The 7,683-nt window shown below is 51.7% G+C and overlaps 1 protein-coding gene across 2 annotated transcripts in view; it reads right to left on the reverse strand.

The window, feature by feature from the left end:
* ZBTB4 (zinc finger and BTB domain containing 4) overlaps positions 1 to 7,108 on the reverse strand; it is a 17,289-nt gene extending 10,181 nt beyond the window's left edge. Inside the window, exon 1 of one of the 2 annotated variants that reach the window (XM_021714639.1) lies at positions 6,653 to 7,108. The gene's annotated coding sequence lies outside the window, so the exon portion shown is untranslated. Of the gene's footprint in view, positions 1 to 5,919; positions 5,962 to 6,652 lie in introns of those variants that run through there. The other variant, XM_008062322.1, reaches the window with a different exon arrangement.
* Between the last annotated feature and the right edge of the window lie 575 nt (positions 7,109 to 7,683).

Raw genomic sequence — 7,683 nt, forward strand, 5'->3', positions numbered from 1 at the left:
TTGCCCAGGCTGGTCTCAAACCTGTGGGCTCAGGCAATCCTCTCACCTTGGCCTCTCAAAGTGCTGGGATTATAGGCATGAGCCACCGTGCTCAGCCTAACTTTTCCACATTAAAAACGACAAACTATGAGGCCAGGCACAGTGGCTCATGCCTGTAATCTCAGCACTTTGGGAAATGGAGGTGAGAGAATTGCTTGAGTCCAGGGGTTCGAGACCAGCCTGGGCAACTTGGCGAGACCTTGTCTCTACAGTAAACTTAAAAATTAGCCAGGCGTGGTGGTGCATGCCTGTGGTTCCAGCTACTTGGAAGGCTGAGGCAGAAAGATCACCTGAGTCCAGTAGGTAGAAACTCTGGTGGCTGTGAGCGTGCCACTGCACTCCAGCCTGGGCAACAGACTGAGACTCCCACTCAATAAAATACATAAATAAATAATAAAATGACAAACTATGGCTCAGAGATGCTAGGTAGCTTGCCTAAGGATTAATAACCACTTAGTAGCAGAACTGGGATCTGAGCCCATGAAGTTTGGCTCCAAAGCCTGTGTTCCTGACAACTTCTTCATACTATGATGTTTATGGCACTCATTATAGTACCAATAGCCCACCTGGCACCTTTCTGAAAATTAGAAGACCCCTTTCTCCAAGAGGCAGCCCATGTAGGTAAGCAAAGTCAAGGTTCTATTCTAGTCCTTAGGCCCTTGGCTAGAGCTGTCCACCTGCATAACCATACATGGTGGACTTGGTGCCTGTGGCTGTGTGCTGACTGCCACAGCACTTGGACAAGGCCTGTCAGGGCTTCTTAGAACCACAGAGACCCAAAGCTGGATTGGGCCCTTGGAGATAACCCAGAATCATTGTCATCACAGTCTTTGTAGCTGCCATTTATAAGATACTTATTATGTGCAAAGTATAGTGTTAGGCATTTTATCTGCATCATTTCATTTCAACACTCAAAATAACCACAGTGATGAAACAGGCCTACAGAAATTAAATACTCTCTTCCCTTTTAGGTTTAGTGGTGGAGTGATTGCCCCTGTCTTGCTGCTAACCAAGCTGGGGTTTGGACCCAGCTCTCTGAGTTCAATTTCCCTAACACTGGCCACTGCCCTGCAAAGGCTTATAAGAAGTGGAGAAGAGGCCAGGCTCGGTGGTTCAGACTGTAATCCCACGCTTTGGGAGGCCGAGGTGAGTGGATTGCCTGAGCCTGCAGGTTCAAGACCCACCTGGGCAACTTGACGAGATCTCATCTCTACAATAAATAAAAAAAAAATTAGCCAGGCATGGTAGCGCGCACCTGTAGTTCCAGCTACTTGGAAGGCTGAGGCGGAAGGATCGCTGGAGCCCAGCAGGTCGAGGCTTCAGTGGCCAGAAGTGGCCACTGCACTCCAGTCTGGACGACAGAGTGAGACTCCAACTCAAAAAAAAAAAAAAAAAAAATTTAAGAAAAAAGAAGTAAGCCGGGCTTGGTGGCTCAGCCTATAATCCCACGCCTTTGGGAGGCTGAGGTGAGTGAATTGCCTGAGCCCGCGGGTTCGAGACCCGCCTAGGCAGGAGAGACCTCATCTCTACAATAAATTAAAAAAAAATTAGCCGGGCGTGGTAGCGCGTGCCTGTAATTCTGGCTACTCGGAAGGCTGAGGTGGAAGGATCGCCGGAGCCCAGCAGGTCGAGGCTGCGGTGGCCAGGAGTGGCCACTGCACTCCAGTCTGGGCGACCAAGGGAGACTCCAACTCAAAAAAAAAAAAAAAAAAGAAAGAAAGAAAAAAGAAGTGGAGAAGACACTAGCTATGTGACCCTGGGCAAGTTACTTAACCTCTCTGTATCTCAGTTTCCTTGTCTATAAGGTGGGGACAATTAATAGTTTTCATTTCGGAGGTTGTTGTAAAGATTAAATTAGCTAATAACTGGCAGTACCTAGATCTTGGAACTCAGTCCTGGAAAATGATGGGGGAAAGTGATGAAAAAAAAAAAAAAAGGCAGAAATCGGGCTTCTTGGTAGGTTTAGTGGCTCTGTGGATTTAAGATTTTTATTTGTTGTTTTTTTACCATTTCTCTACTCTTGACTGCCTGTGTGACCTCAAAGGTGACACTGAGGTGGGAATCTGAGCACGGACACCAGACATGCTCTACCTCTTTCTGTTCCCTCTGCCTGGAATGTTCTTTCCTACATATAGCCTCATGCCTCACTGCCCTACCTCTTTAAGCCTTTGGAAGGTGACTTGGTCACTCTCCTGGTCACTCCCCACCTCCCAAAACTTCCCATCTTCCTAGCCTACTTTATTTTTCTCCTTGGCACTTAGTAAAACACATTGCTCATTTATCTCTAGAATGTGAGCTCCAAGGGGTAGGGGGCAGGAATTTTTGTCTACTTTGTTCACTGCATTATCTTCAGTCCTTAGAATTGTGCCTAGCACGTAATAGGAGGTTAAAAAAAAAATGAAGCTGGGCACGGTGGCTCATTACTGTAATCCCAGTTCTTTGGGAGGCAAAGGCGAGAGGATTGCCTGAGCCCAGGGGTTCGAGACCAGTCTGGGCAACTTGGCGAGACCTTGTCTCTACAATAAATCAAAGAGGCACACACACGTCTTCTTGGAAGACTGAGGCTGAAGATCGCCTGAGTCCAGCAGGTCAAGGCTGCGGTGGGTGTGAGCATACCACTACACTCCAGCCTGGGTGACAGAGTAAGACACCAACTCAAAAAAAATGTTTTTGGTAAATGAATGAACCTGCCGTCAAGTCTGCCTGGAGTCTGTCACCCTCAAGAAGGAAGCCTCCCTCAGTCCCGGACTGAGTTGGTCAGGAGGTGCAGATGATTATAACTTGACCACTTCCGGGGCACTCACAATTTGCCTGATACACTTCTGGGGGTTTCACACGCGTTGCCTCATTTAATGATAGCCACCCAAAGTAGGTATTTATATTATTTCAATTTTACAGAAGAGGGAACTGAGGCTCAGAGATGGATGTAACTTGCTCAAGGTTATACTGCTTGTAAGTAGCAGTCAAGATTCGAATTCAGGCCCCGCTGACCCCAAATGCTGAATCTTTCCTTCTGCCATACTGCTGGAACCTGCCCTGAAGGGGCCTATGGCTGGCCAGCTGGTTACATAAATCACCACACAAGGCCTCACGTGCTAAGTGCTAAATGTGTCATGTCTGACTCCACCCTTTCTCTCGCCCCCACATCCAGCAGTCATCAAGTCTGGCTGAAACTACGGCCAAGCTTGGGAATGGCTCTGGAAGCCTTCCCTTCAACCCGCTTCTGGCCCCTAAACTAGCTCAGATCCTTGTTAACACTTCTATGGTCCAAGGCCATGGCTGCCCAGCTATCCCTCAGCCTCCATCCAGCTCTTCACCCACTGAGAGTCAACATCGCTAACCACAATTCAGTTACTATCACTCCTGGGTTCAAAAACCTCCACTGGTCCCCACTGACTCCAGAATAAAGTTCAGATTCCTCCAGCAGGCATTTAAGGTGTTTGGTCTAGCTCCAATCTTCTTTTTAAATCTTGCTTTGTGTTAGTCTCTCTTCAAATACCCAGTGTCAGCTCGGCATGGTGGCATGTACCTACAGTCCCAGCTATTCAGGAGGTTGAGGCAGGTGGGTCACCTTGAGTCCAAGAGTTCGAGTTCAGCCTGGGCTGAGTAAGACCCTGTCTCAAAAACAGCCGGGCTCGGTGGCTCAGCCTGTAATCCCACGCTTTGGGAGGCTGAGGTGGCCAGGAGCGGCCACTGCATTCCAGTCTGGGCGACTGAGTGAGACTTCAACTCAAAAAAAAAAAAAATTAGCCGGGCATGGTAGCGCGCACCTGTAGTTCCGGCTACTTGGAAGGCTGAGGCAGAAGGATCGCCAGTGCCCAGCAGGTCGAGGCTGCAGTGGCCGGGAGTGTGCCACTGCACCCCAGTCAGGGCGACAAAATGAGACTCCAATTCAAACAAACAAACAAACAAAAACCCCAAAGCCAAAACACAAAACCCATACACACCCAGTGTGCTCTCCAGCCTCTGCATGTCCCACATCTCCATGTCTTTGCCTGTACTGGTTGTCCTGCCAGAAATGCCCTTTCCCCAACCTCTTCTCAAAATTCCTCTAAAATGTTAAGATCTAACCCAAGCCGGGTTCGGTGGCTCAGCCTGTAATCCCGTGCCTTTGGGAAGCTGAGGTGAGTGAATTGCCTGAGTCCGGGGATTCGAGACCCACCTGGGCAACTTGGCAAGACCTCATCTCTACAATAAATCAAAAAAAATTAGCCGGGTGTGGTAGCGTGCGCCTGTAGTTCCAGCTACTTGGAAGGCTGAGGCGGAAGGATTGCTGGAGCCCAGCAGGTCGAGGCTGCGGTGGCCGGGAGCGGCCACTGCACTCCAGTCTGGGCGACAGAGTGAGACTCCAACTCAAAAAAAAAAGATCTAACCCAAATGCCACCTCCTTCTTGGCCCTTCCTAATCCATAGGACGAGGACAATCTTTCCTTCCTCTGATTCACCAACCCTTTGTGCCCCTATGGCCAGCACTGACATTACACTGCAGCAGGAATTTAGGTCCTCATGCCCTATGGACTCCCTGAGCATACTGGTCTTCTGAAATGGATTAGTGCAGATGCTATGTTCTGCAGAAACCGGGAAGAAGAGAGTGTGTGTGTGTTGGAGGAGGGGTGAGCAAAAAGGTCCACCCACTGAATGCTCCAGAAGGCAGCCAAGTACAGCAGTTAAGAGCATAGGATCTAGCCGGGCATGGTAGTGCGTACTTGTAGTTTCAGCTACTTGGAAGGCTGAGGCAGAAGGATCGCCAGAGCCCAGCAGGTCGATGCTGGGGTGGCGATGAGCGTGCCACTGCACTCCTGCCTGGGCGATGGAGTGAGACTCTAACTCAAAAAAAAGAAAATTTTAAAAAGAGTACAGGATCTGGCCCCTGACTGCTTGGGTTCAAATACAGCTTTCCCTCTTACTAGCTAAGTGACTTTGGGCACATTACTTAACTTCTCTGGGCCTCTGCTGCAACACCTGAAAAAGGGAGATAATTAAAGCACCATGGTGTTGTTGTGAGGACTGAGAGACCACATGCAAAAGCACTGAGAATAGTGCATGGTACACAGTCAGTGCTAAACAAGCATTTGATGCTATTATCATTAGCAAAGCCCCAAGAAGGAGATTCTCAGTGCTGGCAGAGGGCTGACCAAGACTGGCGTGGGCACAACCCCCAAACTGTAGTCACTTTCTTTCTTTCTTTTTTTTTTTTTTGAGTTGGAGTCTCACTCCATCGCCCAGACTGGAATGCAGTGGCTGCTCCTGGCCACTGCAGCCTCGACATGCTGGGCTCCGGCGATCCTTCTGCCTCAGCCTTCCAAGTAGCTGGAATTACAGGCGTGTGCTACCACGCCCGCCTGGTTTTTTTATTTATTGTAGAGATGAGGTCTCGCTGCCCAGGCGGGTCTCAAACCCGCGGGCTCAGGCAATCCACTCACCTCAGCTTCCCAAAGGCGCGGGATTATAGGCTGAGCCACCGAGCCCGGCTGTAGTCACTTTCAAGGTCTGTTTCCCATGTGCTGTTAGAAGGTAGGTAGGGCAGGTAATTAGCCCCATTTTACAGATGGGGAACTGAGGCTCACTCAGGTGAAGTGCCAGTGAGGAAGTGGTAGAGCCGCCAGAATTCCTCAGCTCTAGTCTAGGGCTCCTCTCCCTTCACGAGGTCATCATCGTGCACCTGTTATTCAGGCCTCACACAGCAGCCAGCCCCTTCCTTGTCTCCCATGCCAGAGCTAGTCCATAGTGTCCTTCTGTACCCCATGCATATACATCGTTCCAGTCAGGCTAGGTGCTGTACACAGTAGTGTGCAGGCTTGGAGTGCACACACGCACGCGCGCGCATGCACACACACACACACTCCTATAGAAAGGCTCAGGCCCCAAAGGTGAGGAAAACCTGTTCTGAGGAATCTGCCTACTGAGCGAATTCCGTTCTGAGGCCCTTCCGCAGTCCCAGGAGTGGGGCCCAGTGTGCGTCAGAGATACCAGCAAGGGGGGCAGAGAGAAGGAGAGGGTGAAAACGGGAGGAGGCTGAAAACTTCACGTTTCTTTTTTCCATTTTAGTGACAAGAGTCACACCCAGCCTTTACATAAACACAGCCAAGGAGGCACTCTGTCTAAGCTCACTTCCCTTGCAGCCGCCCAGCCTCTCCTCCGGGTGACCCTGACACGCAGGGCGGGCCAGTGAGGGGCAAGCTCACAGACCTACGAAAGACTAACTGGGCCACCCAACATCCATGCCTCCTGCCTGCTGCCCTTGATCTTGCCCCACATGTATCTCCCGCCTTCCTCTTCACACATTACCTCAGCAGCCCCACCGCCACCCAAACACACAGAAGGTAGGCATGCACACACAGCTTGCTTGCGGCTGGTCTCTTGGGTCTGAGGCCCACACTGCCCTTGTCACGCCACCTCCCTCTCCACATGTGTTTTCTGACCATCTCGTTTCCCAGTCCAGCAGCCTGAACAGGCGCCCACAAACAACGTCACAAAAGAATCCTATGAAGAATGTTACAAACACATAGCCATCCCCTTGCCTGGCTGCCCATGATCCCATAAACACAACTGGTACATCCCAGCCAGAACCCCACACACAAGTGCCAGTAAACCCACAGACACCCAAGACACACCCTGAGGTTTCTTGCTCCTTGTGTGATCTTTGGGATCTGAGTTCCAGACGTGCGGCCCCCATGCGACTCACTCACCACTAGCATGGAGACCTATCCATCGGCCTGTCCTCCATGACCGGACCACACCTCAGCAGGGCCATAGAAATGGGACCCAAACACAACGCCTTTTGACTCAAAGGTCCACAACCACCTCCTCCAAGTGGGCACATGCCCCCTGGATTCCGGTGCCCTCCACAACACATAGACATACACCATGCCAACTCTGCAGAAATCAACAGTTCGTAAATAGTTCATATGTGCAGCACAAGACGTACATGCAAGAAAACACACGCTGATAGAAAACATAAATATAGCCCCACACCAAACAAACTCCACACTCAGCATATCGTGCCCTGCTTAGAATGCCCATGTGTCACCCAAAGTCACAGGGCCACATCTTGTAATTCTGCCTCACAACACTGGACACCCTTCCTGGCTTTCTATCTCTATGGTCCAGGCCCTACCTAGACCCCTGGCTGCCAGACCAGCGAAAGGTGGTGCCCAGAATAGGTTTACCTTGCCCCACAACAGCACGAGACACACAATCTCCAAGACTCACAGTCACAACCCTGCCCAGATGGCGCGGCGGTTCCGGGGCCCAGCTCGACCTGCGCACCCCGCACACCCCAACTCTGGGGCGCTCCGCGGCCCACCCCTCCCCCTCTCTGCTTAGCTCCTACGCCATCGCCCTCCCAGCAGCTTGCAGCTCTTGCCAAGGCTCACACCCGCCCCACCCCACCCCCAACCTGCCCCACCGAGGGGGGGCACATTAGGCTGCAGAATTAACCCTCCAAAAGAGGAGTGAAGACGGCCCCTTCCACGGCCCCAGGCGATCGTGTCCCCCGGCCGCCGCCTGCTCGGACGCCATACCAGGGCCCCCTTAGTCGCCCCCAGCGTCGTGCGCGCCGGGGGCGGGGCTAGGCTCAGCCCGCGACCCCTGAGCCCCCAGGTCAACTCCAAAGGCTAGCGGTCGGGGCGCGGGGCGCGGCCGG

The sequence above is a fragment of the Carlito syrichta genome, unplaced genomic scaffold, assembly GCF_000164805.1.
Source record: "Carlito syrichta isolate Samal-C Ts95f unplaced genomic scaffold, Tarsius_syrichta-2.0.1 Scaffold305688, whole genome shotgun sequence".
NCBI classification, from domain to species: Eukaryota; Metazoa; Chordata; class Mammalia; order Primates; family Tarsiidae; genus Carlito; species Carlito syrichta.